This window comes from Ochotona princeps, chromosome 14, assembly GCF_030435755.1.
Source record: "Ochotona princeps isolate mOchPri1 chromosome 14, mOchPri1.hap1, whole genome shotgun sequence".
Classification (NCBI taxonomy): Eukaryota; Metazoa; Chordata; class Mammalia; order Lagomorpha; family Ochotonidae; genus Ochotona; species Ochotona princeps.
The window spans coordinates 13,592,241-13,617,291 of NC_080845.1; the positions used below are offsets into that span (position 1 = coordinate 13,592,241).

Here is a 25,051-nt window from a genome sequence, read left to right on the forward strand (position 1 = left end):
TAAATTCTCCATAAGTTATTCTTTTAATTCCCTTTTCTCACATCAGCTTGGACATATTCCAATTTTCTTTTCCTATTTTAAGCACGCTTGTGTTACAGGGAAATCCATTAGAACTGGAAATCTGATTGAACAGAACTGAGCCCTCTATTGGATGGCAGAACCACGCCTGGTAGATTGCTGCCCTGCCAGCAGAGGACCGGGCGTTCTCTATTGCTTCCACATCTCAGATTTCCAGAATGAAGTAGGAATAATTTGGTGTGGATGCAGTTCTTGGCTCTGCACTACAAACGTTTGGGCTCTCAGCCAGTTGTACCCTGGAAAGCACTAGGTAATATCAACCACACATGTGGTGTGAAATGGCTCACGTGGAGTTTCGCAGTCACACAGTTGCGGTACAGTTCAACATCTAACTCCCTGGATGAATTTGAAGCCCTTTTGGTACTATCGAGTTTCGACTATTCTTTCTTTGGATTACAAGATATTTAGAGCGGTAAATGGATAGATGCAGAAATCTGTCTTTTCTCTCCCATTGGTATCTTTGAACAACATATTTCTTCTGTACCAGGCTAGGTAGATACATTTGCAAATGGTGGTATAGTAGTGGTTTCAGTATGGACTTGGGTGAGACATAATGATAAATTACTACAATAGTTTGCAAGCTTTTGCACCCCATCTTGATGGTCATTACCATTTTCCAGTCTCTTATCCTCCAGGACAGAAATCTCTTCTCTAGGTTTCTTGGGGGAACCTTTTTTGCTTGAGCAGTGCTCTGAATGGACAAGTATTCCTTTTGTCACTTTGGCTTTAGCCTGAAGCTGAGCAGCTTCTGTGCTCCCTTCCCTTCCAGTGTGTCCCCTGGCTGCGGGCCAGCCTCTGCCTCAAGCCTCCCACTTGCAGCTGCTCAGGGGCAGCCAGAGGGTGTTTGATTGCTGACAGACTGACCTCATAGCACAGCCCAATCAACACTCTTTTAGTGGAGGAATCCCCCATCAGTTGTAATCAGAGTCCATTGTGGCTCCCTGCATCTGGTTCTGGTCTAAAGGAAGCACAAGTGCATATTTAGTTCCATCTTCTGGTTTTGTTTCAGCTTCTACTTCCACTCTGTTCCTTGGAACCAGGCAGCTTGATGTCAGTGAGTCACTAACTTACTGGACTGCACAAACCAAGACATGTTCTCTTTTTGACCGCATTGGCCATTGCTAGAAGGGGGTTAGTACTAAGCAACAAACATTACTGAAAAAGGAAGGTGAGATAGAATGCTTGGAAAATACTTGGTAAAACCAACTCACTGTTACTACTGTAGTCACAGTTATCTTTGCCTTCACTTTCAGTATCTTCATTCTGAAACTTTGATATGACACTAAATGGTATCCATCATGAAGGAGCAAACAGTCTCAAACCAAACCCCTATAATGCAAATGCATGGTCCAGAATCACACCCTTTCTCTTAACCCCAGGTGTCCTTTTCTGTCCTCCAATGGAAGGGAGTGATCCAGCTAACCTTACAAGCTTCTAATCCCCAGGTTCAAGGAAGCACTCGCTCCCTTATAGGTAAAAGTCTTCATGGCCACTGTTGTCTGGAAAACTTCATCCAGGAGAAGTCCTGGACAAAATATAATACATTCATGTAAATCCAATTTGATCTGGAGCCCACCTGACCATTGTAAATTCCCTAAAAGTCATAGCATCACTGGCCAATTGAAGGAAAGTTTGTGGGCTTCACTAACCAGCCTTGTGCCTTGCACATGCCTCTCAGCCCCAGTTTCTGTCTGTAACAGCCTTCCCACCTAACTCCTGGGGATTACTTGGAATTAAACAGTAAATGCTTGGCTCCGTGCTCTGCATTTTGCAATGAATACCTTCTTTCTTCTACCACCCTGATGTCAGTGATTGATTTTCTGGCTGTCAGATGAGCACACCCAGTTTGGGAATTCTACAGCAATGTCTCCAACCAAGGTGTGGTGTTGTTCAGTCACAGTTCTTTTGTGCAAAGATTTCTGAAGTTTTTATTCGTCGATTCATTCAATAAATACTGGATTTGTTGTCAGCTACTCTGATGTAGGGACTGACCTAGAGCCTGATGATAGAAATAGCACAGCAATTTTACAAAGAATGGTTAAGTACTTGTCTATACCTAAGGGATAGCAAAATTATAATTTATTCAATAAATGCATAATAAGAGCTTCCATGCAGCCGGCACCACGAATAAAACTGCAGGGAAAAATAAAAGAAAGAAACCAGGGCAAGAAGCTTAAAGCACAAAGGGAGAAATAAAAATAAAACAAAAATTTTTAAGAGTAATTATCTTATGATACAGTTCCATAGACTTTGGGGTTTCCTTTACCCTCTCCCCAACTCCCTACTCCTCACTGATTTCCCAAATATTATTGCGATAGTATAGTTTTTCATAAACAGTCAGAAACCCATCATTCTGCTGTTAAATGCATCCTGACATTGTAGGTATGTACAGTGGCAGACAGTCCAGCATCCTATTGTCAGGATATATTGAACAGTTTCATTGGTAGTCCATCTTTGACTTGGAAGTAGAGATGCATACTATATTTTATCTTCACATCTGGATATGATAGTCTCTATTAAAATTACTATACATCCCCCTAAATGAAAAGCCATAAAACAAAATCAACAGCAAGAAGAAAAATAGAAAATTTATAACAACTAGAAGTTAAATATCATGCTACTGAATGACCAATGTGTCCCAGAAGAAATGAAAAAGAAAAAAAAAACCTGCTTGAAGAAAATGATGTTTACATGACTTATATCTCATTGAAGAAATTAACAAGAAAAAAACACTTTTGAAGAAATGAAAATAAAAATGTCAAAATCCTTGAGATGCAGCAGAAACTGTATTGGGAGGGACATTTATAACATTGTGTGATTACAAAAAAATAGAAATATCTTAAATAAATGATGTAATAGTGCATCTCAAGGGCTTGGTAAGTAAAAAATGAACAGGAAGGAAGAAATGTTAAAAATCACAGCAAAAATAAATGGAATCAAAACTAAAAACTACAAATTGCAGCAAGAAAGAACCATTTTTAAGAAGATGAACAAAATAAATATTTATCCAGACTTACAAAGAAAACAAGAGAGAAAAACCAAGTAAAATTTGAGATGAAAAACAAGGCATCATAAGAAAATAGTAAGATGATCTCTTGCTGAATGGAGCCTTTGATCATTATATGGTGTCCTTCTTCATCTCTCTTATTATTTTTCATGTCAAAGTCTATATTATCTGATATCAGAATGGCTACTCCAGTTCGTTTTTCATTTGCATCAGCCTGAACTATCTTTTTTCACCCTTTCCCTTTCAGTTTCCACATACCTTTGTTGGTGAGATGTATCTCCTGTGGGCAACAGATAGCTAGGCTTTATTTTCTTCTCCAGTCTGCTAATTTATAATTGGGATGTTCTCCACATTTGTCTTTGGTTTTCATAGCTGCTATTCCTTTCCTTCTGTCAAGAAAACATCTTTAAGTATCATTTGTAGGGCAGGTCTGGAAGAGGCAAATTTTTTGAGCTTTTCTTTAGTGGGAGAATTTTCTTGTATTTTCAAAGACAAAGGAAAGCTTTTCTGAGTGCCTTATTCTGGGTTGAGAATTTTTTTTTTCTTTTAGAATCTGGAATATGTCACTCCATTCTCTTCTGGCCTGTGGAATTTCTTCTGAGAGGCCAGCAGTAAGTCTGATTGTGGTTCTTTTATATGTTAATTGATTTTTGTCATGTCTATATTTAAGGATCTTTTCCTTGTGTTCAACTGAAGAGAGCTTGATTATCATGTGTCATGGCAAAAATTGGTTTTTGTCAACCCTGTTGGGACTTCTGTGTTCCACCTATATTTTGTTTCCCAATTCTTTCTCCAAATTAGGGAAGTTTTCTTTTATTTCATTTGATATATTTTTTAAACCGAGCTTCTGTTTCTGTACCTTCTGAAACTCCCATAACTCTTATATTTGATCTTTCAATAGTGTCCCTTAATTCTTGAATGCAATTTTTACCTTGACTCAGTTCTACTTCCAGCTTTTTGATTGAGTCCCCATTGTTGAAGGAAATATCTTTGTATTCTGAAATTCTTTCTTCTGCCTCACTCATTCTATTATTGAGGCTTTCCACTGATTTTTTAATTTGCTTCATTATGTTCACTATATCTGCTTTCATTTGATTCATTGCTGCTAATTCCTGTATAACATATTCCTTAAATTCCCTAGACTCCTGCATGTGCTTCTCATTGTTGTTAAGAAGCTTTGTAACCAAGTTTTTAAGTTCTTCAGCCCTCTTTTCCTTAATGTATTCTTCAGTTAACTCTGAAGTTGGCAAAGGTTTTTGCTCCTTTGTGGGGCAAACAGGCAACAGCAATATTCATTGTTTTCTGTCTCTTGTGTTACTCTTGGTCATTGCTATTCTGGTTAGCAGATGCTTCTCCTTAGGTCAGGTTTCTAAGCTGTGTTGCCTATTGGTCTACAGATTGATTTTACTGATTGCCTTTGACACCTGATTCGTTGTTTGCAGTCACTTGTGCCACTCTCTCCAGTGAGTTTCACTCCTGGGCTCTTGTGTTAGCCTTCCACATGGTCTCTGTAACCCCAGCTCCTGGTTCACTCCTCTACATCCATTGTGATCCTATGCTGCACAGCTGTTCTCACACTACTGGTTTAAGCAGTGCCTGGGATTAGGGAGATGCCCTGGGCTGTCAGCAGTGCTGGTCTTGCCAGATCCTGCTGACCGTTAGGTCTGAGGGCCACTGGAACCTCTTTTGTATGGAACCCATAGGATACCAAGTCAGCACTTTTCCTTGCATTAAACTGGAAGTGAGCTCTCTTCTGGCTCAGAGCCTGCGCAGTTTGCCTTTGTTCCTTCAGCTCCAAATCCGTTTCCTCAGTATATAAATGGCACCCAATGTAGCACTGGTGGGGGTCTGGATCTCCTGGTGATTAGGTCTGGGGCCACCAAGATTTATCTTGTTTGGAACCTGTAGGATGCCAAGTCAGTACTGTTTTCCCTGTGGGCGCAGTACCATGTGTTGAGCTGGAAGTGAGTTATCTCCTGGCTTAGCACATGCTCAGCTTACTGTCGTACCTTTATACCCTTGAACTTTCCTCAGTACAAAAAATGGCACCTGATATGCCACTGGTGGTGGTTTGAGTCAGCCGGCCATTAGTTCTGGGACTCTATTTTGGGTGGAACCTGTAGGGTGCCACTTCAGTACTGTTTTCTTTATTTGACCAATGCTATGTGTTGATGTGGAAATGAGCTTGCTCCCGGATTAGCGCATGTGCAGCTTACTTTCGTTCCTCCAGCCCACAGCCCTTTCTTCAGTACACAAAAGGGCGCCTGATGTGTCAGTGGTGGGGTCTGAGCAGTGAGACCCGCCCTCTCCCTGCACCCGCCTACTTGGGCTCTGCCATTCTCCTTCTTCTGCTGGTTGAATCAAGCAGATCAGCAGGATGGGCACTTATATGGCTGGATTCACCTACTGAGGTCCCGGTAAACTCCCCTTCCTACCTGGCTGCTGCTGGAGCCATGATTGCCAGTGGCTGCTGGGGTATCTTGTCACCATAGCTCTGCTCTGCTGCTTCCTGTTCCCCTGTGGTCCTGGGTGTCCTTAGGTTCTTTTGCCACCCTCATGTCCTCTCTTGTTTCACAGGATCGTACTCCCTCTGCTTCACCCTAGATAGTGATTCTCTGTTTAAAAACATGTCCTTACCTATACTGTCATCTTGTTTCTCCCTAAATCAATATTTTCTGAAATAATCAGACACATGTTTAGGAAAATGGATTGAAGGAAAAGGTCTGATATATTTTGTGAACTGTAACCAGAATATTTCCTTGTCTTGGAATTTAAGGAATGCTTCGTTAAGGGATGATGTTTGATGTAAATGATGAGTTTGTTGTCTTGCTGCTTCAGACCCCTAAACTAAAACAAAACAAAAAAACATACCCCCTTTCCTAGGGTAACCAGATGAGTGTGGACAGCAGTGGCTGATCTCACAGGCCCCATCCCTTCCTGATGTCAAACTCAAGAACTGTCTGTTTTTCTAAATTGGCTAAGGTAAAGTCATGGGTTGTGTAACTGCTTTGTCAACATGACTTGCAACTGCTTTGTAGCCATGACTTGCAAATTTGACATATAAAAGTAAAAAAAAAAAAAGTAAAAGATCCAAAGACTGGCACTTGGCTTATCAGTCCAATCAAGTCTGCTTAACTTGACTTCCTTCCACAAGTCAAATGTGTAGCTTGGTTTTTTCCGTTTCCTGGTTGTGCATTAGAGCATTGTAGCAGTGAGAAACTCAGTGTGCACTAGGATGGTAAGAGGATCCCTGTAGCTGGAGGGTGATAATAGAAGGAACCTTGCGAGATTGCATTGGCCAGATCATGCAAGCTCAGGTAGCCAGGGATAAGACCTACACTGAAATACCCAGAGATGGCTGGAAGAGACAAATCAGTAATAAAGTAACTAGAGCTGTGATGTTTGTTCCATGCACCAGTACACAAAGGAGGGAATAGTTAACTCGAGTTTTGTGATTTAAGAAAGTATTGAAGGGGGTGGTTGCTTGATTGACTATTTAGGTGCTGCTGGAGACACCTACGTGCCGTGTGCAAGTCTCTGGGTTCCAGTTCCAGCAATGATTCCAACCCAGTTTCCTGCTAATACTGGAAGGCAGCACATAATGTGGGAAGTACTTGGTTCCCACCACCCATGTGCAACACCCAGAAGGTGTTATGAGATCTGGCTTCGGACTGGTCCCGTGACAGTTGTTGAGGGCATTTGTGGAGTGAAGCAGAAGATTCTGCGCCTATCTCTCTTGCCACTAAACCTGTTTAAAATTTGGAAAAGAAATTATTTGGGGCCAACCTTGTAGAGAGGTAGGATAAACCACTTCCTGCAGTGCTGCCATCCCACATGGGTGCCGGTTGGAGTCCTCACTTTTCCATGTCCAGTCTTGTTCTGTGCTAATGTACCTCAGAAGGCAATAGAATATGAGCTGAATACTAGGGTCCTGCCACACTTGTGGGAAACCCGGGATGTGGTTCCAGCCTCCTGGCTTTTCCTGTCCTGTCCAGTCCTAGCCGTTGTGGCTATTTTGGGAGTGAACCAGCAGATGGAAGCGCCTTTCTCTCTCTCTCTCTCTCTCTCTCTCTCTCTCTCTCTCTCTCTCTCTCTCTCTCACACACACACACACACACACACACACTTTCACACTTGGTGTGCCTTTAAATAAATCATTTTTCTTTAAAAAAATCATTCAAAGAGCTATATTCAGTTCTAGAATGATAGGAGAGAACCTGCCACACATCTTTCATTAGTTAATCCCAAAAGGACAAATGTTGTATGTTCTCTCTGATACAAAGCAACATTCACACAAAAAATATAATGAATGGATAGATAGGTAAACAGGAATATACATACCTTCTCATGGATGACCTGTATAACGGAGACTCGCTTCCTGGGAAGTGAAGAGACACTGCAGTATGCATCGCCCAATTAAAGGGAAGACTGCCCATGAAACCAACTTACAATTTTTAGAATATTTTAAAAATATTTATATTTTATTTGGAAGCCAGAGTTACAGAGAAAGGAGAGATAAGAGAGATTTTCATTTGTTGATTCACTCTCCCCAAGTGGCCACTATAGTTAGAGCCAGGCTGATGCAATGCCAAGAGCTTCTTCTAGGTCTCCCACATGACTTTCAGGGGCCCAGGCCACCATCAGGGAGCTGGATTGGAGGTGGAGCAGCCAGGACTCAAAATGGAACCCTTATCGGTTGCTGGTGGCAGCAGGCAAAGGTTTAGCAAGCTGTTCCATGACATCGGCTCTAGAAAAAATTGTGTTTTTCTTTTAACCATTTTAAAAAATGTATTTGAAAGACAAAGCTATAGTGAAAAAAGGGATATTATGGACTTTGGAGCCAAAGCCATGCCTCAGATTATTATCAAATCAGTTATTCATTGATGCACTTCTTATTGAGGTGAAAAATATACCACAGAATTTTACCAAATCTGCCAGTTGCGACGATCTCGTTCAGTGCTACTAGATTCAGAATGTTGTGAAGCTCTCCTGTCAGTGTACGTTTGGATTGGCTTCATTACCCAAACCAGAAACTCTTTGAAACCAAGAAGTAATAGCCCCCATTCCATACTCTTTCTAACTCTGGAAGCCTCCAACCTGCTTTCTACCTTTATGACTTTCCCTGTTCCAGATATTCCATTTATCTGGACTCACCTGATATCTTCTTTTTGTTCAAGCTTCTTTCCATTTACCATAATAGCTTTAAGCTTTATCCATACAGAGACATATATCAAAACTTTGATCTTTTTTTATGACTGAATGACAATCCGTTGCTTTATATATGGTACATTTTTTTGGTCTATTCATCTATCAGTGGACAATTGAATTGTTTATACCTTTTGTTTTAGGGATGCATTTTCCAGATTCTATTTCATTATTTGGAGTTTCATTTGCATAAGATGGGCATATCGATTCTTAAATTTCAGAAACATTATGAAGATTAGAATAAACAGCAAAACTAAATGTTTATGGAGTCCTAGCTTATCAATGGGGGCTATTTCAGAAGATCCCAGTGATTTCTTGAAATCATGGATAGTAGCAAACTACCCTGCCCTTTGTGCTCCAGCCTCTAGTTTTTCCTCTTAAACTCTTGTTCTCTGGGAACATTATTAAACACGTGTTTGGACACACGCGCTGAGATACTGTGATAGACAATCTGATGACCAAACTAGCTTTGAATGACTAAAGGAAGAGGGGTTTGTACAGTGTGAATGTGCTAGACAGGAGATGATTCATGCCTCAGGCAGGAAGGAGCAAGATAAGATTTTATCGTAGTACTTACACTGGTGTGCCATTTAAAATTTATAAATTGTTTACTTCTGGAACATTCTTTTTTTTTTCTTTTGTAAACCGTTGTTGATTATGGGTAAGCTAAAATGTGGTCATATGAAACCATGGATAAGGGAGGACTACTGTAGCTGATAATTCTTTTTTTCTTTTTCTGCATTTCTATCTACAACCCTCCTGGTGTCTAGCTCCTTCTCAGCAACAATTGACTAATTGTTTCTTCCCTGTGCCCGTTAGCTCTGATTCTTGGAGGGTAAAATGTAAAAGAATATTTCATTTGACCTCTGTGTGTTCGATGTATAGAAGCTTCCAGGTAGATAGAGAATATTTTTCAAGTGCCATATGTCCCAGATGCAGAGGATGGTTCATGTGCCTCATTAAACAAATCATTCCTCTTAAGAAAATCATGATGAAATCAGTACTTGACATTTAAAGATAAATGAACTCCTAGGATTATGACTTGGCCCTGGATAATTCTTTTTCTTGAGCAATATTAGAAATTCACACAACAAATTGTTAAGGTTAGAACTGTGTTCACTGCGGTCCTACATTGGAAATGCTGATTCTGAGCCCTGCAAAACCATTGCTCTCTGATAGAAGCTGAGTTTTCCTTTCCAAAATTAACTCAAATTCTAGAAAATCCCCACATTTTATAATAATAAGATGTTAAAAAATGTAATAATCAGAAGTTAATAAAGTTTCTTCTTAGTTTTACCTGCTTCCTAAGGGATTGAGATAATGAAGTTATGTAATTAGGTTGTATGACACTAAGTTTGAAGTTAGGTGAACTGTTGGCTAAAGATGTTGGTGTACAGTGTCAAATGTTGGTTTTGGTCATCTCTTTAGGACATCAAGGTGACTGCTGGATCTCCAAGATCCATGGACTTCTAAAGCAGATGTGCAGGAAGGACAGGAAAAGAATCTCAAGTCTCCTAGTGAGATTTTTAAAAATTATTATTGAAAGAAAAGTCCCTTTCAGAAATGCTTCCAAGGATTTCATCATCATAAAACTCTCTAGCCAAATGTGAGTTTCATGAGCACAACTTGATGCAAGTGTGGCTCGGAATAGGGGAAGATATTTGGAACTTGCGTAGCAGTACAGTTTGTATAGTGAGGGCTAGTTTCTTGAGGGAAGCAACATATGCAGGTGACGTTGGGTGAGGATGCAGGGTTTGGGTTTAAGCAAAGGCACCTCTGTCCGAGAACACAGAAACACAGGAATTGAGAGCACAGGAATAAAAACTAGAGATTCATGGTTTTTTTTTTTTTTCATTTTTAAAAAGATGTTGGAATACAGCTGGTAAGGTACAAGAAGAAAGGAAATGAGATATAAAAATAATTTATAGCAAGGGTTAATGCCTTGACTATGAAATTTAGGCACTGGGAATTTACTCTGGAGACACGGGGTAAATATTAAAATTTTAGTTGGAATTACCATGATTTGTTCTGCTGTGTCCGAGCACTTCCTTGTATTTATGGCAGATTTGGCCATCACAGGTTTATCTTAATTATCTGTTACTCCATTTCTCAGTTCTCAGTTGTTGCAGCGTTCTCAAAATGCTTGATGACTTATTTCTGTTAAAGGCAATATAGATGCTACGTGTGCAGATTTCCATCTCATGCTTTCAAGTAAAGACAAAAGACATCTCTGCTTTCTCCTGTCTGGTATACTACAAGGGAGTCGTGTCAGAACGGGACCACACGGGATGGCTTAATCCTGACATGGCTCTGTTGTGCCCACTACCCACTCCCCACATTTGTTACTTTGGTGCTGAACATGACTTGCTGGTTATCTTTGCCAACTAGTTGACCTTTAATCCTTTTTTCTCGTATCTGACAGGCTCTCTATGATCTAAATTCTTCTTTGACTAGATACTATTCTTATCCTAACCTACAAGATTTGCTATGTTACTGTCTTGGTTTCCTAGCCTCATTCCCTACTACACTGCATGTCCCACCACTATATCAAATACACAGAATGCTTTAAACGTATTCTCCATCATTCTGAACATATGTTTCCCTCTGACTACAGTGTCTCTGTTTGATTTTCATTTCTTTTCCTTCAAACTGTGTTATATGAGTAATTAATCTCTTAAAACCTTTCAAAGGCACTATACATTTTTTTAGCATTTTTTATTTTTGAATAGTTAAAACTAAAGGTTTATAGAGCATTGGCACAGATAGAACAGAGAATTCCCATATTCCCTTTCCCCATTACCTTAATGTTACCATTCTACATTTCTATGGTACATAGATCAAAACTAGGAAATTAGCATTTGGTATGTGTATTGCTAACTGTACACTTCAGATTTCGCTTTTTTTTCCCACCAACATACTTCTTTGTTCTGTTCCAAGATCCCATCTATATCATTCTTTATGTTTCTTGGTTTTCCTTTGGCACGTTAGAGCTTCCCAATTTTTCTTTTTTTTGTAAGGGTGCCTTAACAGTTATGGAAGGCACTGGTCAATTGTCCATTGGATATTGCTTCTGCTTGGGCTTGCTGGTTGTTTTTCTATCATTACACTGAAATTTTGCAGTTTTAGGGGGAATGTGCCACAGAAGCGAGGTGATCTTGCCAGCATATTCTATAAGGGAATGTACATAATGGTAATCTGGTTTATTAGTGCCTGTGTGGCCACTGATTGCCTGGTTGAGGAGATATCAGTTGGTTTTAGCTGTTCCATTGGCAGCAAGTCACTAATTCTAGTCTACATTGCAGGAGATGGATATTAAACTCCCCTCCCAGGGGAAAAAATTGTATCTGCCCCCCCCCTTTTTTTCTCTTTCTCAGGACAAGTGAGCCATTTCCTTCAATATTTCCTCTGAGCCTTGGGTGCTTCTAATTTTATGGCATAAATGAGGGGTTTTTTTCTGTTTTTTTTTTTCTACTTTCCCCTCCTTAATTTGTGGACTGTGGAAGTTAGGCACCTTGTCTAACTTGTCTCTATAGAATTTAGCCTGTGGTAGATTCTCAGCTGTAAGGTTGACCCATACTTCTCCAAAATAGCAAAACATATCTTGTTCTCATTTTTTCACCGTTTAATTAGCAAGCAGGCTGAACTGAATGGCTTCCAAGTGATTGTCTGTATTCATTCCCCCATGACCTTTGGTGGGTCTGTTGGTGGGAGGAATGAGTCTTTGAGAACCCCATCTCCCCCTACCTCCCACCCCACTCTACCCACCAGCTCCCCATCTGCTGCATGTGTTCAAACATTTCCTGTCTGGATTTGAGGGCAAAAGAGAGAAGTCTCCTTGTCCCAGATGCCTGATAATCAGTAGGTTTCGTGACAAGCTTCACTATTTTAGCCTGGCTCCTCCTATGGCACCAGTTGTCGCTCAAATCTGTGGGAAGACAACTCGAGTGTTTGGACTTTGATGTACCTTCTCCAGTGATTCCACTTTCCCCACTTAATGGGTCAAGGGGAGGGGAGGTACACAGAAGCTACACACTCTTTCTTGGATGGACGCAGTGGCCTATATGTGCTGACAGATCATCAAGCATGAATTAGGAGGTCAGTTATTAATGAACTACTGCAACTTGGTATTGCAGCAATGAAGTCTTTGACTTTATACAACATATTTGGTACTCGGGCAATAATATTTCCATGTCTTACTTTTTCCTGCTGAAATGATTTAAACCAGAATTCCCCAAGCTCTTACCTGGAATGAATATAGATGAATGACAACGCACTCCACAATCAGCACAGATGCATGCCCCTTAGAGTCGCAGACTAGATTAACATTAGTGAAGAAGTGCTATGAGTAACTACATACCAAGTAGATCCACTTCTCCTTGTTTATCTCAATGTATCCTAAATATTTAATCATAAAACATATTGTTTCTTATTTGATGTCATGGTGATACCGGGTTCCATGGAACACAGTTGAAAAACAAGTTTGGAGCCAACATGGCCAAACACCTCCTGGATCTTGTTTATGCAAGCTAAAATTAGAAGACTGAAATAAGTATTCAGAGCATTAAAAGGAAAATACAACCAATCCCCAGTATATTGTTATTATCATCTATTTTCTTGCTTCGGTTAGAGTGATAAATTCTATGCTGAGCTACCTGGAAAATTGCTGTAAATCCCTGCTTCATTTTGCTTTTTGCCAAATTGCTTAATCTCTCCCACCCTGAACTCCCAGGACCAGGCTGAGCAGTCCTGCCCAATTACTTGCCTACTTACTTATAAATAGATTATGCTCCTCTCTGATTTTAAGCTTGGTTCCATGTTGGTTGAAAACATTAAAAATAATGAGAATGAAAGTTAAGTGTAATCTTCTGATCTGGTAATAGACTCTCTGATTAAATTTTTTTCATTTCCTCCAGATTCCAGCCAAGCAGAATTCACAGGACTTTGGAATCTAAATTAATGTGCCATTTTAATCTTCAGCAAGTCGGGCATATAACACCTAGGTCCCAAGGCTTTCTCTGTCATTTAGCACATGTCCCTTGTCATCCATTGCAGGGGATGCTGCTCAGTGAGAGCTGTGAGCAGAGATGTACCTTGGTGGTCCAGTTTTTGGCCATTCACACACACTGTCCACTCTTCAGAGTCTGTTTCTTAGTGTGGCTAGAACCACTATATTCTAATATATATTTCTCTTGTATTTGTACATAAAGTACATAGAGTATAGATGCGAAACTGAATTTCATTAGATAAAGCCAACAATGTCACTAATGTGCTGTGTGACTCAGGGCAAATTCTTAAACTTTGTGAGCTGTAGTTTTCTCAAGAAGAGGGTTAATGATAAGATCTGTGCACAGAGTAATCATAAGAATGTAAGAAGACTTAGCATCTATTTGATACGTTCCATGAAGAACTGAATTCTGAATAAACAGGACCTGTTCCTCAGATGGCGGTGACAGGCCACAAAATATAAAACTGGTAAGTGCTTACATCACTGTTAAGAGCCAAGTGAATGCAAACAGTCATCGTGATGTACTAAGGAAGCAATGTCTGAAGTATCACACTCCAAAACCTACCTCTTCACTAAACCTCTGGTTATAGAAAGTCATGGCCAGCCATCAGCTGTATAGGCAGTGGAGAAGTATTTCCTGAGTGTTTTGTCCTTGACCTTGCCTCCATTATACTTAACCCGGCTTCCTTTCCAGGACCCCCTTATAGAACATCTGTGAGTGCCAGATACACCAGATCATACTCTTTTGATGACATACCCCTGTAGCGCATGTTACCCTTGACGCTGTGGGCAGGAATGGTCTTGATCAATGTGATGATCATATACTGCATCTGTGACTCTCAGCAGTTACTTCGGATTTTATTTCCAGAAGAACCTAAGAAAATGCATGTATCTTATTTGTCAGGGGTTATATATTTCCATTTAAGCCTAAGCATATGGATGTTAGTGGATCATTTTATAAGTAAAGTCAAGATCCAATAAATTAATTAAACTGGTCAGGGTTGGCAGTGATAAGATTAGAACCCTGGCCTAGGACGTGATAGCACTCACATATGCCAGGCACATCACTTTGAGAGAACTGACACAGCCCAATCAAGTTCAGTTACACTCCTTGTCACAGAAGGAAACAAAGGAGACAGCTTCAGCATCTCTCTCAATATCACTAAAGGTCAGTGATTCTTCTTTCATATTTAATTGCTTATTTCTGCCTAATGATGTATCAGAAAACCTCAGTTTTCTTGATGGTGTTATCATTTTTCATGTCTGAAAAATGGAACGATTGGACAACTCTGGCTGCAGTAAGATAATACGATTGGAGAGAATGAGTGTAAGTGAATGTGCTTGGTTGGTTGTATGAATTCTGTCTATGCAAGTGGTGAGGTTCATGGCACAGTGGAATGTTCAGATCTGAGTTCTACTTAGGAAATTAGTGAACACTATCTTGGAGCTATTCTGTTTTGCCATTTTCTGTGCCTTAATTTGGTTTGAAAGCTACAAACCCTTTACGAATGCAACTGCAATTCCAGTGGAATAGCATGGTGCCCTGAGTTGAGTTAGTATAAATGAAGTTAGTCTTGACTGTTCGCAATCCTCATGGATCATGTGGTTTTGGACAAATTTCCTGACACCTCTGAGCCTCGACAGGGATTTAGGCAAGAAAACATCTGGGGAATGTCTAGTATAATCATTCATTTTTTTTCTCCTTCCTTTTCTCTTTTCCTTGGCTTGTTTCCTGCAAAACGAAGATTAAATTGTAGGTCAAAACGAGAGTCACAAGTGAACATGAAAAATGGTTGGAATAAAGTAACTAATGAAAAGTATGTGATGAAATTGTATGCAGGGAGAAGTGTAACATTGTGGGTATGTAAGTTAAGGAGCAGGAAGAACAGATGAGGTGGAAGAGAGAAAGAAGAGAAAAGATAGGCTGGGAAGAACCCAGTTTTCTGTTGCCATTCAGATGGTGGGCTTCTTTGTTCCTCCTCTTTTTAAACTTACTTCCCTGAGGAATCCTATCTGTAGGTGTCCGTGCCTCACTCACTGCTCTGAGGGATCCTGTCTGTAGGTGTCCGTGCCTCCCTCACTGCTCTGAGGGATCCTGTCCGTAGGTGTCCGTGCCTCACTCACTGCTCTGAGGGATCCTGTCCTCAGGTGTCCGTGCCTCACTCACTGCTCTGAGGGATCCTGTCCTCAGGTGTCCGTGCCTCACTCACTGCTCTGAGGGATCCTGTCTGCAGGTGTCCGTGCCTCACTCACTTCCCTGAGGGATCCTGTCCGCAGGTGTCCGTGCCTCACTCACTGCTCTGAGGGATCCTGTCCGCAGGTGTCCGTGCCTCACTCACTGCTCTGAGGGATCCTGTCCGTAGGTGTCCGTGCCTCACTCACTGCTCTGAGGGATCCTGTCCGCAGGTGTCCGTGCCTCACTCACTGCTCTGAGGGATCCTGTCCGCAGGTGTCCGTGCCTCACTCACTGCTCTGAGGGATCCTGTCCGTAGGTGTCCGTGCCTCACTCACTGCTCTGAGGGATCCTGTCCGTAGGTGTCCGTGCCTCACTCACTGCTCTGAGGGATCCTGTCTGCAGGTGTCCGTGCCTCACTCACTGCTCTGAGGGATCCTGTCTGCAGGTGTCCGTGCCTCACTCACTGCTCTGAGGGATCCTGTCCGTAGGTGTCCGTGCCTCACTTACTTTCTGTCATTGCATCCCATGCATTTCTTGTATAGCTCAGACCGTAAGTTGCAGCCTCCCACTTGCTTTTTTTTTTCCTTTCTGAATATACATCAGACTGCTTGAAAATACAGCTCTGCACTTACCAACTGTGTGACCTTAGCCCAAGTGCAGAGTCTCTTTGAGTCACGATTTACTCATCCGTCATCTAGGGCTCCTATTAGGGGTTTTTGTGAATATCAGATGATTAGCTACATCTGAAGCACTTAGAATTCTGCAAGGTGTTGTCGTATGATTCATACTTGTTGATGTCTGTTTAGGCCTCAATGTTACAAATCTATCAGGGCAGGAATTCTTATGTATTTATTGTCTACTGAAAACCCAGGGTTGTTTGTGTCTGATGCATGTTCCATACTCTGTACATGCTGGTTGATTGAATGCAAAAGAACAAAAAAACAGCACCAAGAGCGAGCTTTTCAGCCTGAAGGATTCAACTGTGCACAGACTTGATCCATGCACAAGCCTCCTGGGCTCATCTGTGCTTCTAAAAACATTCCTCCAAGATTAGGCACATTCAGGGCGGTATGGCTGTAGTGCACTGGGACTATGGAGCAAAGGATTAGGTAGACTCCAGCCACCACTAGTACTCGTGAGAGCCAGGGTAGGTGTAAAACAGGCCAGGATAGGTCTTGAATCTTGCTGAACCATGTGAAAGCTGTGTCTGGGCATGGTACAGGTATCATTGGGCTGCAACATCCAACAACAAGAACCGGAATAGTTGTGTCTGCTTGAACAAGACCGCTTATTTTGCCAGGGGAGAAGGTGGACAAAGTCAACCTGTGCCAACGACCCACTGGTGTGCATGAGAACTGCCACTGGGAGGAGATCCAATGGAACAGCTTGGGAAACTTCTTCATTGGGATGCAGTTCCTGCAGGTGAGCGCAAGAAGCAAGGCAAGGAGCAGGCAAGACAATACCAGGGTACAGTACCCGCCAGCATACATGTGGATCAGGTCTGGGAACAGACCAGTCAGGGCCAGCACATAACACTGGCAGATCTGTGAACATGGGCAGGACATGGGAGGAACCCAACGGGCCACAACACCAGCCAGGTCACATGAGGACCAGGTCAGCAATCAGACTGGGCTTGGACAGGCTGCAGCACCTGTAGCAGGAGCTAGAAAAGGAGTCAGACTAGACTAGGCCTGGCTGTGCAATAAAATTGCAGATGCTGAGGTGAGGCGAGTGATGCCTGCCTGGGCCCAGGGTGGGGCCAAGTTTGTGAGTCCCAGGGACGAAGGAACTGGAACTGGTGGGGCTTGGCTAGTCTGGCCCAGATCCCGGGACCCAGATTTTACGTGGGTGATAGGTTCTTGAGCCGCAGGGGTGGCAGGTCTGCTAGGACTCAGGTTGCCTAGAGTGGGTCCTGGGGCCTGCCTGTGAGGTGGGTGTTGGGTTCTTCAGCCTTCAAGGGCAGGGGATCTGGTGGGGCTTGGGTTGCTTAGCCCGGGTCCTGGGGCTTGCCTGTGGAGTGGATGCTGGGTTCCTGAGCCCCAGGGGTGGGGGTATCTGGCAGGGCTTCCATTGCCTGACCCTGGCTTCGGGGCCCACCTACTAGATAGGTGTTGGGTTTGTGAGCCCCAGGGGTGGGGGATGTAGTGGGGCTTGGGTTACCTGGCCTAGGTCCTTAAACTGGCCTGCAAGAGTATTTGCTACTTAATTTAAAAGGTGGAGCAGTGGACACAGGCCCTGTTGTAAACAGAGAATAAGGCAGCTCATTTGGTGCTGTACCAGAAGAACAGAACCAACTGAACAACTATCCCCCAGAAGTATGACAGCAAAAAATCTCGGTGAATGTAGCCAGTGGACATTGGGAGGGTGACATCATCCTTAGATCAGTGAAATCGACAGCATTTCAGAACTATCTAACTATCCACTTGGACAGAACCCACGGAATATGTACACACTGAGACTCTGGGTTGATATGAGGTGGAATCTCTGGTTATTGGACGTGTGGAAAGTCATGAGTGGTTTTTCCCTTTGTCTCTCCCCTTATCCCAGGAACAGCAAGAGGAAATAGCAAATTTGGAAGCAATGAGTTCACCCAATTTTCTCTAAACCTCGATGTTTCCCACCCTGATTAACCAAGTAATCATTATTAAAAAAATGCCTCAAAGAAAAACAGCTTCCCACTGACCTAACCTTGACTGCCTTGGAATCCCAAGTCTCTTCATTTAGCCACAAGCTGTCCATGCCTCTGAGGTGAAAACATCCCTTACCCTTGCACAGGCAGCATGCATCCACGTTTAGATCTGCTTTGTAGAGAAAAATAAATAAATAAAAGTAATTTATGTTTAGATGAAAAATGCATCAGGCCCTTAGGAGGAAAAATGAGCAATGGGAGGGCAGCATTCCCATTAGCATTGCACACAATACCTCCATCCAGGCCATTTGCCTCCCTGCATTCTTCTTGCCTCACCCTTTTCATTATTCTTAGGTCTAGAGTTAAAACCTGTGTGCTTTCTTTGCTCTTGCCTTAGCTTCAGGCTCAGAGATGAAGAAATGAAAACAAAATAAATCATCAAGGAGTAGAAGGCCAGCTTACAGAAAGGGAACATAGCTCCTGTACAGGAAACTATGCTGCCTCTGACTAGGGTTCACGTTGGATGTGCATGCATATGGGTTGTTTATGGGCACGCAAAGAGCTCTGGCTGCTCCTGGGCACTGTTGGCTTCCTAAATTCAGGTGTTATTCCAGACTTCTTTTGGAACAGAGTGGATGCAGTTCTTTTTGTTTTAAGACTCCAGGGCTCTGGGGAATGTACGAAGCTGGTGGTAGGGCCGTCTCTGGGGTCCTGAACTCATTATGACTTAGCACATCTTCACACTGCCCGTGATTTCATCAGCCTTGCGACATCACGTCCTTCTAAAGTTCCCCAAGCTGCCTGCAGGATTCATTTACATATGTATTTACAGTCTTATTGGCTGTTCTATGGTGTGGGGCTTGCATTTTTTTTCCAGTGAATGTTGCTCTTGCTCTCGGGGCGGGGGGGAATATTTCCACCATGTGCTTGTGTCAATAGTCATGAACTCTGCTGGCTTCCTTTGTAAGTCACGTTGGACTATTCTTCCCATGTCTTTGAGCCATCTTGTGACATTTTGTTTTTCTTCGAAAATTTCTGGAGTGATTTCTCTCAGGGATGCTTCGGAGTGGTTTTTGTTTTTGTTTTTGTTTTTTGACTGATTTGTTTCACTTTCCTCATCCCCTCTCTTTTCCTCCTCTCTCCCTGTATTGTCTACCTTCTTCTGTCCTCCCTACCTGCCATGATCTTTTATTGCATCATTTTTAAAAATACATTGTAATTTTTAGCTTAATTATTCATTTATTCATCTAGTCAGGGGTTATGACAAGTGCAGAAGGGATAGAAAAGTGCAGAAATCTTCATTCTAGCAGGAAATATAAAATTAGTACACAACTAATTAATGTCAGATAGGATGGGCTTAAGAGGAAGACGACGAGTAGAGGAAGAGAAGTGGCTTTCTGTGTTGAGAGCTGGGAATCCAGCAATGTGCACGTAGGTTGGGGAAGGGTGCTTTTCTTGCTTTTCACTAACTGAGCCACCTTGCTCAAGTTGCTTTATCTCTTCAAATCTCTGTATGCTCATGTGTAAGTAGGGTAGTACATAATGATGCGTACCTGGTAGGTTGTTTCTGAGGATATAATAATTTGCCTATAAAGAGCACCATACCTGAATATTAGGAAGTCATGTGGAAATGTTGTCTATTGTTAGTATTTGACAATGACATCTTACCAGGTAAGGTTTTCTATGAGTCTAACCTATGGAAAAGCAAGTTCACATATCATGGGGATCTGAGAAAGCTTCTGGGATGAGCCATTTTCAAATTGATTTTAAGGGTGGGTAGGAAGTGTATGAGTGAAGTTGGGGTGAAGGCACAGTGTGATTCAAACAAAAGAAAGAGCATGAGCAAAAATGACAAAGGGGTTCTGGAGATTTCTCTTGACGTCTGCAGACTGCAAAAACGTTTGAAAAGTGAATTATTCGATGCACCTGTCTATGTCCTTAAGGTTTTTCCTATGATTCTGAACAAGGGATGATGGTGTAGTAGGCTGATTATGACTCCAAAATATAGACATCCTAAGCCATGGAGCCTGCAAAATGTCACATTACATAAAAAAATTTTTGCAGATGTGGTGTGTCATAGGGAGATAGGACTTAATAAAAAGGAAGGACAGTGTGTTCACACAAAGACTGGAGGGATGTAGCCACAAGCTAAGGACTGTTAGCAATCTGCAGAAGCTGGAAGCAGTGCAAGTTAGATCCCTTGCTAAACTGATGCTGGATTTCTGTGCTACAGAACTTTGCGGGAATAACTTTTTATCTGTTTAAGCCACCAAGTTTGTGGCAATATGTAAGTAGTCATGAGAAACAACAGTAATGATACCTACATGTATTTGCAGCCCCAATACAGAAGTAACTCTTCAATTGATCCCTTTGTCCACATGTGGGAATCAGATGGCAGTGGACAAAAATCCTGTTGGATTCCTCTTGTTTCTTGAGAGTGAAGAGGGGAGGATCTGCCTTGTCCTGCTTTTGCAGTCAAGAAGGAGCTGTCCAACACACCAAGTTCCTGAAATTCCCACATTGTCTCCCAGAATGTCGTTTTATCAATGACATTGGTGCGGCAGTGTCATTGGGATACTGTTTTCCTCACTGTGTTCTGTGGTATCTTGGAGATGAAGCTAAAGGTGGGCAGGGGCATGGATATACCTTGGGCTTTTGGCCTCAAAGACTGTTTCAGACTGATTGTTGTGCATGCTTTCATTCTCTATAAAGTCATATCAGAGGGAGTGATTCTGCTCTATAGAGTTTAAGCATTGCTAACCTCTAAGTTCTTTTCACTTTATACTGTTGAGGAGGCAGACACAGCTGAGGGAGACATATAACAAATATTCCTGGTAAACTAGGGTGCACTCTGAGTTAAATTTGAGGTTGTTGGATCCCTTCCTTTTCCCAGCACTGGAAACCCACACTCTAAGGCAATCAGATCTCAGAGGTAGGTAGCCAATGTGCAGAACTTACACTAAGGAATCCTGACTCTATCTAAATAACACTTTCTACATTCTAACATGCTCTGTGCTATCTTTGCCACATAAATTATTCTGATAGGCAGGTATTATTTTTGCTTCATGGTTCAGCTGGAAAAATGAAACTACACTGAGTCCAAATGTCTTGTTCAAAACCCAGAAGTATCAGAGTGAAGGATTCCAATTCCTGACATCTTAATACTCTAGTATGTAGGTTCTTCAGCCTCTGAACTTGACTGCCCTGTTTTCAGCATGGTAATGTCCATATGGGAGTAAAGCATTCAGGAATCTGGGTTCGAATAATAATAGTTAATGAACAGCCATGTGCTGTTTTGTGACATATGACATGAAATAGAGACACTTAATACCATCTGTTCAGACATGGGGAGAAGTGATATTTGACATGGTCTCTACATAATTATCTAAAGGGAAACAGCCATTGCTTTCACTGCAAACTTGGGTCTTTGCTCAACTTGCATCAAGCAATGCATATTTTCTTGTCTCACTAAATGAAGTGTGCACTCAGCCAATTGAAAGCAACTTCTGGGACAGTCTTGTTCTGTTACCTCTAATGGAATGGAGTGCTTGTGGTACAGAGTGTGCTAACATTTCACAGACGCCAAGTGGGATTTTCCCGTTACTCAGAGGATGGATGAGAAATGAAAGGAACTCCTCAGAGACCTCTCACTTTGTCACACTAGAACTAGTGAGTCAGACTTGAGGAGCAAAATGCATTTTTTATTTCCTGCTTTCTATCTTCCTATGCACTTTACGCCTCCTTCTTCTGGCTTTTCTCTCCCTGATAGTAAGTGGCATGGCAAGAGGCTCTTTTGCAAAAGCCCACTAAAAGGATTCTCCTTACTGTTTAAGGAAATGTCCCTCCTGCCTGGAACACAAAGAACTGTTTTGAATATGGCATTGTGTTTTCTTTGTTTGCTACTTTCTTTTTGTTGTTGTTGTTATTATTATTGTTTTCTTACCATCCTGCTCACAAACAGGAGAGCCTCTGTCTGTAGCTCGGAGGCTGTGCCGGCCTCTGCCTCACCATCTGTCTGTGGATCTCCGTCTCCTGTGTGTAAAATGTTTTGGCAGTTCGTTCCTATCTCAGCGAGTAAAGTACCCATGACAGAGTGAAAAGCAGAGACCAGAGAAGAAACTATCTGATTCATGAACATCTACTTTCTCTGGGGTCTATTTCTACCTGGACTATTTCCTGCTTTCTTTCCAGACTCACTTTATTAAGTTGTTTTCTCTTCAGAGCATGACATGAGATTTCCTTGCTCAAGGACTTTGAGAAACATAAAATGTGAAGACTAGGATTGTTGTGAGAAACCATAAAATCCTTTTCACATGTCCACTCTGACCTGAAAATCAAGGAGGCTGCTGAGTCTCCAGGGCAGACTGCACTATGGTGGGGCTGTGGACAAGTTTGCCTTGTCCTGATGGCTCCTGGCCGGGAGGGGGGTTTGCTCTAACCACACAAGACAAGAGGCATATTTTTGGGGGATCTAGCCTGTCCCCATTGCATGATTGTATTTGAAAGGTCCCAAGGACCCTGTTCAGGGTCACATGGTGAGTGGCAGGTGGACCTGGGCTGGGCTCCTGGCCTTCTTTGCCCCTATTTTCCACCTTTTTACAGTGATCGGAAGGGATGGGGTGGAATTGTGAAAACAGTGACTTTGTACCTTTTATGACACTTGAAAGTTTGTATTAAGAGCTTCCCTGCCCCTGACCTTATTTGAGTGTGGTGGCCATGACCTTGTCAGACAAGTGAGAGCTATAGTTACTATTGCTTTTCATATAGGCAGGATGATGTTAGAGCTGCCCAAGGCTATGCACCAAGCAGGAGCAAAGCTTCTTTCTCTACTGGCTCCTACAATATGCTTGCTTCTGCTTCATTCCCCAGGGCAGGGAGTAGTGGCCAGTGGGCTTGAGACTTCTCTTTAGACAGGTTAGAAGAAGGGAACATGGGACGCAGGGCATTTTTATTCTACAACCACCATCTGTCTCCCAAGGTGGCCACACCTGCCCTCCTCTCCATGATTGTTGCTGTGGAAGGGAAGAGGGGGTGATGTCTCCGGAGAGTAGTCATTTATATTTCCTATCCAGAGAACAAAGACAATACTCTGGGTTGTGTCTTTTCCAATCTTAGTGAAATGCTATTGCGTCAGGTTGGCTGCTATTTTTTCTAGTTAAAGAGAATATTTCCTGACTTAACAGATTGGTGCATTAAAATCCATAAATATTTGATAAGCATGTGGTCCTCAGAGAAACTCTTGCCAGAATAGCTGAGTGGTATGTGTGACTCTCTTCCCCTTTCTTCTCCTTCTTTCACCCTAAACATTTGGGTAATCTATTTACTAATGAACTCAATATTAATGTATCCATTTTTCTCAGTTAGTGTCAGATTTCATTAGGAAACATGGGAGGCCTGGCATTAATCGTATGAAAAATAGGTCTCAGGGAAGCTGTTGGGTTCTTGCTTCTTAAAAAGGAAAGTTTCTCCAGGCGAAGAGTTGGTGTTTCTCTGCTGTGTTCTTTGTAAATGGAGGGTTGAGTAAAGGGATTCTTTTGTGGTATTTTTCAGGGCAACTGTTCTGATGACATTGGAGGTGTGACAGTGGCAGGCTGTAGGGGTGTGTGTACACACACTTGCTGCTACTCTTGGTGTGCACCTGGGAGTGGCTCCGGGTGACCTTTCCTCCCTGCTGTCTCTACAATGGACAGACCCTGAGGCATCCTCAATTCTCGGTGTAGACTGTGGAGTGGCAGAAAGAGCACTCATTGCAGAGTTAGACTCCTTGAAGTTTCAACCAGACTCTGCCCCTTAGCGAATGTGTTGTTGGAAGAAAATCGTTTCCTTCCCTAAACCTTGGGTTCTTCATCACCAGTGTGAAAATTATTAATGCCAACAGTGGAAAGAAATGAGAAGGAGGGGATTGATGCTGGTGTAGCCAGGAATTCAAAGATGCTGTACTCATTAGCTTCTCTTGTCCTAGGGAAGGCTGGGTTGAATCTAGCATCTCAAGGACCAGTCCAAATGGGGCTTTATAATTCCCCAATGATTAGCACTCTGTCCAGATCATGGGATCTAACTGTTGCCTAGAGAGCTTCACAAATTCATGTGGTTGATGAAAAAGAGAGTGATCAACACTGTGATTAAATATTCCTGCCCAATTGTGAGATCAGGAGAGGCAGAAAGGATGGTTTTCTTGACCTGAAGTGTTATTCAAATTCACTGAGCTAGCATGAAAGAGAAAATGGTCCAACTCTTTTTTTTTTTAAGATTTTATTTTATTTGTATCGCAAAGTCAGATATACAAAGAGGAGGAGAGACAGAGAGGAAGATCTTCCATCCGATAATTCACTCCCCAAATGGCTGCAACAGCCAATGCGGTGCCAATTTGAAGCCGGGAACCAGGAACCTCTTCCGGGTCTCCCACAGGGGTGCAGGGTCCCAAAGCCTTGGGCCGTCCTCAACTGCCTTCCCAGGCCACAAGCAGGGAGCTAGATGGGAAGTGGAGCTGCCAGGATTAGAACCTGCACCCATATGGGATCCTGGGGCGTTCAAGGTGAAGAATTAAGCTGCTAGGCCACTGCACCGGACCTGGTCCAACTATTTTCTTAAGCTCTAATCAAAGCATTTAAGAACTCGAGCTTAACATACACCAGTAGTAGTGGGCTGGCACAGAAATGCTTTTCCGTGTATTTCCCTCATGTGGTTGATGTGCATGATTGTTCTTGGTAGGTAAAACAACAAATGAAGCATGTCCAGTGCCATGTTGGCACTTACTGGTGCCCAGAACGATAGACTTCTCTGCCATCCAGTATCAGCTCTTCTTTTGCTGAAATTACTCAGGGCCACATTTTTTTTTCTATAATGCATTTATTATTTCTTCTGTGTTTAAGAATGTATTTTGGGAATTACCTGTTTTTCCAAGTGTGAACTGAGTTGGTTAGGGAAAAAAACTTGTAATATGTGTGCCCA

General features: G+C 42.3%; 1 protein-coding gene across 3 annotated transcripts in view; it reads left to right on the top strand.

Moving 5' to 3' along the window:
• ASTN2 (astrotactin 2) overlaps positions 1-25,051 on the top strand; it is a 980,906-nt gene that overhangs the window by 60,281 nt on the left and 895,574 nt on the right. The gene's annotated exons all lie outside the window — the stretch shown is intronic.